This window comes from Manis javanica, chromosome 1, assembly GCF_040802235.1.
Source record: "Manis javanica isolate MJ-LG chromosome 1, MJ_LKY, whole genome shotgun sequence".
NCBI classification, from domain to species: Eukaryota; Metazoa; Chordata; class Mammalia; order Pholidota; family Manidae; genus Manis; species Manis javanica.
The window spans coordinates 18113424-18124524 of NC_133156.1; the positions used below are offsets into that span (position 1 = coordinate 18113424).

Sequence of the window (11101 nt, forward strand, 5' to 3'; positions counted from 1 at the left end):
TGACTGAGTAAGCTGGGTGTGGTTTCATTCTCAACTCCCAGTCCAGTGCTCTCAGCTGTGTCATTGTGTCTGTGGCGTGTCTGTGTTCGTGTGTGTCCGCGTGCCTGTGCATGCAGTGGGATTCCTCTGTCCCCTCCTGTTTGGCTTAACTTTTCCCCCAATTGTGTCTCACTGGCATTGTTCTGGGGACCCCAAGTCTCAGCTGTGGCCCTGGTACCTTCCTTGAGGGCATGGTTCACCTGCTCCTTTCTTCAGGGCCTTCCCTCTGTTACCACACTGCCTGGGGGAAGCCTGGCAGCTGGCAAAACCTAGGTTAGGGGAAAGAGTTGATAAAGTTGGAACAGAAAGAGGATCTTTTAAGTCAGGCCCAAATTTCCTGTAGACAGTGAAAATTCACTGAAGGTTGTTTATGTAGGATTAATGGGATTAATTGGGCAGTTTTAGGAAAGTTGATTGGCTAGCAGTATATAAAATGACTACATAGAGAATGAAGAGGGGAAGAAAAAGTAAGGTACTGTTCTGGCAATCCAGATGTGAAGCCATAAGTGCCTGAACAAAATGGAAAGGTATGTCAGTTAGAAAGGAACGAGCAGGGAAAGAAGAGAGATTGAGAAAAACTACGAGAACTTGGTAACACATGAATTGAAAACTATCCCAGGGTATTTAAAAATCCTTTTCTGACACATTGCTGTTCATTGCAACATTCTTCACAATGACTAAAAGACAGAAGAAACTGAACATTCTATCAACGGATGACTGAATAAAGAAAATGTGGTATATCCATACAATGGAATATTACTCAACCTTAAAAAAGGAAATTCTGTCTCATGCCACAACATGGATGAACTTTGAAAACATTAATGGTAAGTGAAATAAGCCAGTCACAAAAGGATAAATACTGCATGATTTACTTACATGAAGTATTTAAAGTAGCCAAACACTTTAGAAATGCAAGCTAGAATTGTGGTTAACAAGAGCTAGGGAGGAGGGAAGGGAGTTATTCATTGGGTATAGTTTCAGTTTTGCAAGACAGAAAAGTTTCTAGAGATCTGTTGCACAACAAGTGTTAGATAGTAAACACTAGTATTCAGTACATTTAAAAATGTTTAAGGTAAAATTTAAATAAATTTTTTGTCTTTTATTTTCAAAAAATGGCTTAGATAGTACATTTTGTAATGTGCTTTTTTTTTTTTTAACAAAATCAAAAGACTGCATTCTGAAACAGTTCATATTTACCAAAGCAGGATTCAAATAACATTGCAAACATCTAGTACTCATCATTCCTAAAAGTAAACATTACTAATAGAATGGAAGACTTTAGTCATATCCCAGAGTTTTAAAATTTTTCTTTATTCAACAATCTTGAATGCTTACTGTTTTCAGGGCTTCTTGCTAGGAATTGCAGATGCAGCAGTTATGTCCACCCTCCCCTTTCAGGAGACTTGGTGGCATGAAGAAGGGTCACTTTCTCGACAGATAGAAGGATGATTGTTTTGGAAGGTGATGATGCAATTTTTTAATGTTAATAAATATTTATTTTAACATAGTTAACATACAATATTATATTAGGTCCAGGTATACAACATAGTGATTCAACAGTTATATATATAAAATGTCCACCATAATAAGTTTAGTTAACATCTGTCACCATAAAACATATTATAATATTATTGACTATATTCCCTCTACTATACTTTCATCCCCATCATTAATCTATTTTGTAATTGGAAGTTTGTACCTCTTTATCCCCTTTACCTATTTCACCCATCACCCCACCCCTCCCCTATGGCAACCACAAGTCTGTTCTCTGTATTCATGAGTCTATTTTTGTTTTGTTTGCTTGATTGTTTTATTTTTTTGGACTCCATATATAAATGACATCCTATGGAATTTGCCTTTGTCTGACTTCCTTATTAGTGATGCATTTTGCAGTGGACAATGCTGTACTGCAGGTGACAACTTAAATGTCCATATTTAGCTGCACCTCTAGAAATAACTCCAGGAAATCTATAAAATGTAGAGCTAATACACATCCCCTGTAAAAAAAATTCATTGCATAATTACAAAGTGTAAGGGATTTTGCCTCAAATATTTAATGAGCTGCTACTCTGTGTCACGCACTGTGGGGCATGTTGTTTCCTCAGTGAGTTGAGTAAGAGGTGAGACAATTACATAGTTTGACAAGAGTAATGGCAAGGTGCTAGGGCTGAAGTGACACCCAACAAAGGACCCGGATTTACCCTGTGGTGCAGGAAGATGTCCTGAAGAAAATGACATATACCCTGAGATGGGATAAAGCATACAGAAAATAGTGATTCAGTTCTGGCCCTTGAGGTTCTTCTGGCATACCAGGGGATCCGATGCAAGAAAAAAACCCAACAGTAGGTGAAAAAATATTTTTATGCACAAATGAGAAGAATACGGAAAAGCAGTTAATTAGACCTCATAGGGTGGAGAGCAGGGAAATGAATCTTTCATAAGCCCATAAATAGATAAAGGTCACTTTAGGCGGAAAGAACAGCAAGAGCAAAGGCGAAACATGTAAAGTATCTGAGGAATTTCATGGGTCCCTCCCTTCCAGCGTGTGCTCACGTAACTCTACCCATTGCATCCTGTAATCTCTTATTAGGAAAAAAAGATGTGATAAGCCTTGAAACATAGAATTCTCCTCCAATAATGATGTAACTATTATAATAGTACAGCTATGTAATAATACATGAAATAATACATATAAAATTACTTTTAAGCAATACAGTACTCAAGTAGTTCTTCTTTGGTCACTGCTGTAGAAATGATAGTCGACACAATTATTGAAATGATCTTACGCATGGAATCGTGTCAGATCTTTTCTGAAATCCTAAGTAATGCCTTTTAGGTCTTTTTCTCTGCTCTTCAAGATCTGGGTTCTTTTTAGAAACATTGGTTATCTCTGTCCCTATGGTGTGCTTGCCTAAGTATCCTGGGATCTGACACTAACCTTGTTTGTGCGTTCTGGAAGAAATACTAATGCCCACAGTGGTACTACAGGGAGGTCAGTTCTGGCTCAACAGATAGAAGAACTTCCTAAGTTCCCCACAAAAGACTGAGAAAAATGTGTTTACATAAACTTTGTTTACAGGGTTTTACATAAAACTAAATTCATTTGGTATGTAAGATAGTCCTTTAATCTGTGATCGTGTATCTTTTCAATTTTTTTGGTCTAGACTGTCCCTTGTTTTATGAATTACACTTTTAGTGAATTATAGTAGTTTTCTTCAATGCCTTTAATTGGAAATATTCCAATATACTAGAAACACATTATTTAAAATTGTATAAGCCCAGATTTCCATAAAGCCTGAACCCCAGTTTCCCTAGCTCCTAAACTCTGTTCCAACTGCCAAATTATGTCAGATTTTCAAGTTGTTTACCTCGGCAAAAGATAAAAAGAAGTTCACTTGAACAATATTAGAGAATTGTTTTCATATGTTAATGTTAACTTTCTGCTTTACTTGGATATTGCATGTTTCCTAAGAGGACCCTGAGGGAATGAACTGACAAAATAGAATGAATTAGGAGACCTAGAATCAAATTCCCAGCTGTGCAACTAACTAGAAGCATTTGTTTATTCTGGTTCTCAGTTTTATACTGTGAAAAACAAGGGAATGAGCAATTAGTAAGATCCATTTCAGTAATAAAACTAAATTTAAAAATGCATATATATCTAGAAAAAGTATATATATGTGTGTGTGTAGATGTAGGTGTATACATGTACATGTATAAATTTATGTACATATACACACATATACCTATATATACTTACATACATGTATATACAAAATTGAATTTTGTGGAAAATTTACTGTTTTTGCTAATAATAGATGTCTTTACATCTTTTTTTGAAATTGAAAAATTTATGGAGGGTGGACATTTAAAAGGAATGAGTTTATTTGAAAAAAAAAACCCCAAATATAGGACATTTAAGGAACATGTAAGAATATTGCCAATATTTGAAAGGTGAAAAGAAATTGGACTATAAACTATGCTTGGAAATTTTTTATGAGCACCAATTTGATGATGGGCTAATAAGCATTTACGTTTGCTGATCTTGTAGTTAGCTGCCTAATTACTCAATTTGTGCATGTAAATGCAATCGTTTGCGTGTAAATGCATGCAGGTGCAAATTTGCATGAGTAGTATTAGGGCTTCATTTGAAACTTAATCATGATCCTTCATTTCTCTGTATTGAAACATCAAAAACGCAGTTTTCAAAAATGGTTCCTGAAACAAAAAGTAAAATTTATACAGGCAAGATCATATTTTTAATTTGATTGCCTTCCCTAGATTTCTGTTTCCAGATCTTTATTTTTATTTGCTTTTTCCAGTAAAGCTATTGTCTTGCAATCAGGTTCCTAACGAACTGACAGAGTTTGAAAAAATAATTCAATATGTTGGGTGGGAAAGGACTCGGTTGGGTGTCACAGGGATGTCAGATACAGTGAGACAAGAGACCAAAGTCAAGAAAGCAAAGCAAGTTTTAATACACTCGAGTGGCCCATCTCAGGCAGGCCTCGATACTCATTCTGAGGCTTCTTTTATGTGGTTTTTGGCAGAGCAGAGAGGTCCTTGATTGACAGCCGTCAGCTCTCTGAGCTTGTTCTGATTGGTGAAATGAGGACAGGGGCTGTACTGTGCATGCACCTGTGATATTTCTTACCTGGGGGACCCTGGACCCTGTGGCTTCATCTGATTAACTCTCTGAGTCATTTCTGGCTTTCTGGTTCCACCTGATCAACTCCCTGAGTCATCTTTGGGGGGCCCTTTTCATCCTGCTCATTTCAGTCTTTCTGCCTAACAATTTCACAAGTACTGAGTTACATAGCAAGATTTTAAAGCTAGGCACTGTCTTAAGTTCTATTTCCATAACACTACATTGCTTTGATTCTGTAGTTTGCTATTGGTTTCGCATATTATATTCTGTGACCCTCCTTCCCCTATAATATTACAAAATTCTTAATCTGAAAGAGCATAAATTATCCTTTGGCATTCTATATGGTACCCAGTACAGTTCTGTACATAAAACTAGACAACTGCAAGTACTTGCTGATCGTTTATGACTATGGAGGTAGAGATCTGGTGGTTAAGCAATGAAGTTTAATTCATAAACTAACTTTAATGAAGTTTGGTGTTGGAGCTCACCGGCAGAGGTGAGGACAGTATAAAAATCATGCCCCAGAATATGGTAAGGAAGAGCCGGGAGTTATGACACAGTAGTATCTTGGCAAAGCAGAATATACTCAAGTAATGGTAAGGCAATTTCATTTCTGTGACAGATATCCAAGTATCCTCTAGTTAATAAGACTGGCATGTTTTTCAAAATAGAAATTGTGCAAATTTCCACGGCAAACCACCAGAGTCATCTCCTATATAACAGATTCTCATCCACAAACAAACATAGGATTCTGCTATTGGGACAGAGGCCTGAGGCATTTCCGTTTCTCTACCCCAAAGAAATTCTTCATTCTTTGCAGATCAGCTCTGATAGTCCCATCATGACCCTTTAAGCTCAACTTCTGATTTTCTTCTAAGACGCAAGATTGACTATGTAGCTCAGGTTGTTTGAGAAAATATCCCTGGAAGAAATAAACATTTTCAGATCTCACTAATAAAGCTGTTTTCGTTGTACCCTCTGGATTTAAAACTCAAGGTTTTCCCAAATGCCTCTACGGAGGGCAGTATGAGCCAGCCGCCTAACAGCCTGGCTCGCAATTGCCAGCGTCCGCGTAGTGTCAGGATGGGAGAGGCCATGATTTCCATATATGCACACCCAGGATTTTATAAGAACATCTGTCTGATCGTCTGGGCTGTTCTGCTTAATCATTCAGGGTTCTGAGAGAATTCCCACTGGAGGCAGGGGGCAGAGTAAGTTGGGCGTAGGGTCTTGTGGTTTCAGTGGTTTCCCCTCTTAGTGTATTTCAAGGCTCCCAGGATTGGACTTGGTCCCCCCCATTCAGTTTGCTTGCTCTTGGGCTTGGCTGGAGGGATTTATAATGAGACGTTTATTTACCCCAGTGACACTAAAGCAGTGTTGTGCTAGGAGATTACCGCTGATGATAACAAACAGCAGGTATTGGTATTGTGTTCGGATACTTATTAAACTCTAGACGCTGTGACGAGCACATATTACTGAATTCTCATAGCAACCAAAATGCAAATAGGAAAATGGAAACTTTAAGGTTTGAATAGCTTGCCAGGATATGCATGGTAGAAACAGGTTTGCACTCAGAATGGCCCCACTTCAAAGCCGGTGCTCCAACTACTAGGCAGCACTGGTTCTAAATAGAAAGCCTTCCTTAAGAGAAAGAAATATTTTTATTTAGAAAAATAATTTGCCTTTAATATTTGTTAGGCTTTTCTATAAAGTCGGTGCAGCTCAAATGACCAGGCATTTTCTAAAGGGAGAGAGGAAGATTCTGGCTACCCTTTGGAAGGTCTGCATAAACAAAGGTCTCTGGGTCCTCCTGCCCTAAATTCTCCCTCCTGTTTTTATCTCCTACTGCATCAAGACTTATCACCCCACCCCCTTCCTCGACATTTCCAGCAGTCTCCAGTTGCTTCTGTTCATAGCTCTGCCTCTCTGCGCTTGCTCCGCTCTCTCCCTAGAGCATGGCACCCAAGTTCTTTGCCGTGAGAATTACTACTGATTCTTCAAAGTCCAGCTCCAACATCTGAGCACTCCAAATAGGTAAACCCCCACCCCAAGCCCCAGGACTCCTATTTGCGCCTCATATGCTCACCAGTCAATGCATTTATCACATGTGCTGTCATTTCTTCCTTGTCTGTCTCTCCTATCTCCCCATCAGTAAAATAAAATGCACAGAGGCTGTATGAAGTTCTATGCATCTGCGCATCTCTGCTGCACAACCAAAAAATACAGGTGCTTAATGAATGTGTGCAGAATTGACTCGAAAACTCTTCTATACTAAAGCCATGAGCTGCTCCGAAAGCATTCCAGACGAACAAGGTTAGTGTCTTGATGGCAGCGCGTCGTGCTTTTACCACCTTCAGGTATAAGAGCATCAAGGATAAAAGATGTGTTTGTCCTTCTGCACGTTTCTGGAAGCAGCTCAGAAATGGGGGCGGGGATGAGCACCTAGCCCAGAGCTCACCATTAGGGACCTTCGGGGTGGGAATGGCTTCTGTGAGAAACAGCAGTGTTTGATGGATGCAAAAATAACCTGTTTCCCTCTGTAATGTCATTAGGAATTGTGGGCGAGTGGCTTTTTTTTTTCTTTATTTTTTTTTTGCAACAGGCAAAGGATTTAAGGCAGCAAAATGATATATAATCTGTGGTTGCTTCAGCCAGGTATGTGCTGTGGCCTCAACTGCTACGAACTCACTTGCTCAACAATCATTTTAACACTGCGCTACACAACAGGAAATAGGTGGTTTAAAAAGAATAATACCTGCTCAGAGCCCTCTGATATTTGTAAAGCCCCCACGACTTATGTTATAGACTGTCTTAAAGAGAAACTTCACAGAATTTGAAATTCTAGAATTGGATCATTTACTTGAAGACATTTGAAGTCTCCCATGGTGCTACTTGGGACAAGGGCTAGATATTTCCAAATTTATGGAAATTCTCTTCTGTGATTGAGAAATTCTCATCTATCATCTTTCTCTATTTGCCTTTCTCCTGTGAGACAGAGGGACCATGGGAAACAAGTATGAGTTCAGAAATACTGAGAGAACAGCTAACAGGAGCAGAAATGTAGGTTGAATTTGGGCACTTCACCACCTCAGAGTCACTGGGCAATTATCACCTCTTAGAATCTCTGTCCACAGTTGTATTGCTTGTGATAATAATGTGTCCTGATTATGTCTCCAAGAAAAATGAGTTTCTGAAGAGTATGACCTTGGGGTCTCAAACAGGTTGCAAATTTAACTTTTGACATTTCAAACCTGAAACCTCTGCTTTCAGGCTGTTTGGAATGAATTGGAAGAATCTGGGGAGCATGTTTATCTCCTGCTGAGTCAAAGTGGGGAGGGATGTGGAAACCCATCTGCAATTCACACATATTTAAAATGCTTGGAACTGAACTGCATGGCAGAGAGATTATAGGAAAAAGGTTGATTTAAAACTACGTCCAAGGTAATTGGTTTTCTTTGGTTCAACGTCTTTGGCTTGCCAAGGCCTTGAGGACCCCTATAACTGGGTATCTCAGATCAAAGGCTGACAAAGGTCACTGATTTAAGACCTGTGGTGTGACATGTAGCTATTAATTTACAACTGCCCAATAAGGCCCATGGCTCAAGGGCACAGCATTCATTACCAGAGACAGTAGCAGCTCTATCTCCTGGACTGACTCTTTGACCTCCATGGGGGCCTATCCCCCTTCGGACCCAGCCGCTACAGGGGTAGTTAGCCTAATTCCCGGCCCAGCCTGGCTGTTCTCATTGCTAGTGAGGCTTATTGTAAAAACTGCTTTTCAGGTTTGCTTTGCGATCTCTCTCCCTGGCCCTCTTCCCCAGTCACTGATGGACAGCTTCTGATTTTCTTCTAAAGCTTTAGAGGATAACAGAGGGAGAAAGAAAACCGAAAGTGATGAGGAGAAGCTTAGTGATAAAAGTAACACTAGAAACCATACATGGGGACTGTATTTTCTGCAACAAAAATAGTCATTTGGGATCTGACAAGAGGGTAGAATATTTACCACGCATATTAGCTTAGAAGCCTAGGACGCACAGTTTTCTTACGGACCACGATTACAGTCAGACGGCAATATATTTTTCAAAGGTAACACAACTTGAATGGTTTCAAAGAGTTGGGTGCCTCTTTGTGAGAAAGGATTCATGCAGTGGGTAGGGAGTTGGACTTCCTGACCTTTACTTTTGTTCTAAAAAGTTTAGTCGTTCAATCATTTACCGCAGATCTCATTGCTCTGGGAGGCGGCCAATGTTGCCACTGGGCTAAGCCAACTCCAGTAGTTTGTTTGTTTATTGGGATTGCTTCACGGAAGATTCAAAGTCCTGGGAGAGAGAGGCTGGTTTTTCAAGCTTAGTTCACTTGCTTGCCTCTGGCTTTTCTCAAACATGGGGGGCACTCATAGGAGCCCCTCAACACCCATTGTAAGAGGGCTGGATACCTTGATTTGCCATCTTGCTAAGGTTGCTCTCCAAGGAGTGGCAATGCCCTCTGCGAGAAACTAGGCCCTGTTAGATGCTGGGTGGCTCCAAACAGCTAATACCTGGGAAGCCAGCCTATTTGGTTGAGGGGTTCCCCAAGGTTCTCCTATGTGAATTTCTAATATGCCGTAGGATTTGTAAGTCAGTGCATCCCAAATATGACTTTCAAATTTGGTGAAAACTGTCCCCCAAAAAGTTAATATTGGTTATTTAGATGAAAGCTTCTTAGAAGAGACTCTGTGGCTGACTCATCTTTATATCTTTCTTGGTGTCTAATAGGCCTTTGCCCAGAATTGAGGCTCAATAAATACTCATTGAATAAGTGAAAGGTGGACATGATGCCCTTAAGTTTTAGAGTTGAACATCTGTATATGTGATTACATGAATGAATATGTTCACATGTGTTAAATATTTGTATCTATAATCATGCAAATCATTTTGGTTTATAGCCCCAGGGTCCTGTCCCCCAAGATTGGGAAAAGATTCCATTATTAGCTATTAACTATTTCCAGGTTTTTAGTATACCAGGCACGACGTAAATGGAATGACTTAGTCCGAGCCTCACACTTGCTCTTTAAGCATTCTCTTCAGCTCTCAGAGAATATTTTGTTGTTTTACCCGCCTCAGTTCTTCAGCAAAGTAACCATGCCTTAACTCAGCTTGAAATCCCAGGCCCTAGCAGGCACTCAATGTTGTCTTCTGAATAAATATAGCAATTTCATATTTGCTGTGGTAATAAGGGCTGAAACCCCCTGTCCAGATGTTAGGATAGAACAATGATACGTTACAGAGAACTTGGTTTTGGTGAGAAGTGACTGTGGGTCCCGACCAGAGAGGCACCCTGGGCTGGCAATTTGTCTCCAAATCAGGCCTTAGTGTGGATTATCCCACCAATACTGATCGGTAGCTGATGAGAAGAAAGGAAATGGCAGGTGGATCAAGAAGGCAGGCATGACCTGTGACAGCCCTACAGGGACCTGGCCTCCATAAATGATAGGCAGTCCCTCCTTGCCTAACATGTAGCAGCCTGACTGAAAGGTCAGCGGCCAAAACACTGGCAAGTTCTGTTCTTATGGGCTGATGTGTCAAAGAATAGAATAATAATTATGCAGGTATTTTTTCTAAAAATCCATCACCAAGTCTATTTTCACTGTCTTCTCTCCACGTAGTATCTCAGCAGTGTTATGCCTGACAGCAAGGAGCAGGAAATAGGAAATATGTGGAGAAGAATGCCAAGGGACATTTCTCAACTTTTATTAAAATCTTTAATTATCAACAGTTTGATACCTGACTGGCTCTGATTTATTCCAGGTTGTGATCTGCTCATTTGCATGAGTGTGGCATAGCATTTTTGTGGACAGATACAACTATGCTGGAATTACTGTGCAGCTGGAGAATAGTGGATGGGTTTTATTGATCTTCAAGCCGGAGGACAGCTACCTGGAACTATAAACTCTCAATAGACATTTACTGTTGAATACACAGGACAAGATAGAAGAAGAAAAACAAAGAGAAAGGGATGTTGGCATATGATAGCCCTTTAGGGAAACACCTGTTGATGCCTCCCAGGAGTCCCCCCTCTGGGGGCTTCTGCTGTATGGCGTGCGGGGGGGGGGGGGGGTGAGGGAGGGAAGCCTGAAAAGAAGTTAACCCCATTATCGCTCACCTGAGATACGAATCCCTTGAAACACCCTCAATCAAGCAAAGTTATTCACTCCTTCCAAGGAGGTCTGTGCCTTTCTTAGACTGGGCCTGCTGGGACAAGTTGCATTGGTGATCTTGAGGTTAGAGAATCCCCCCAGGCCTCACATTCCCATCCAAGTCCTTCCAAGCCCCTGGGAGCATCTCCCCTTCCTTCTAATCTCATACCACAGGCTGAAGGGCGAATTCTTTCACTTGGGTCAAAATTATACTGCTCATTGCCCTTTTGCTCCCTTCC

General features: G+C 40.3%; 1 long non-coding RNA gene across 1 annotated transcript; it reads right to left on the minus strand.

Annotated features, from left to right (window-relative positions):
* Nucleotides 1-4493: 4493 nt before the first annotated feature.
* LOC118971332 (uncharacterized) lies at nucleotides 4494-11029 on the minus strand. The gene is made up of 2 exons (XR_005059737.2): nucleotides 10829-11029; nucleotides 4494-5609 (listed from the first exon to the last, which is right to left on the minus strand). It is a non-coding gene; the product is annotated as an uncharacterized lncRNA (long non-coding RNA).
* Between the last annotated feature and the right edge of the window lie 72 nt (nucleotides 11030-11101).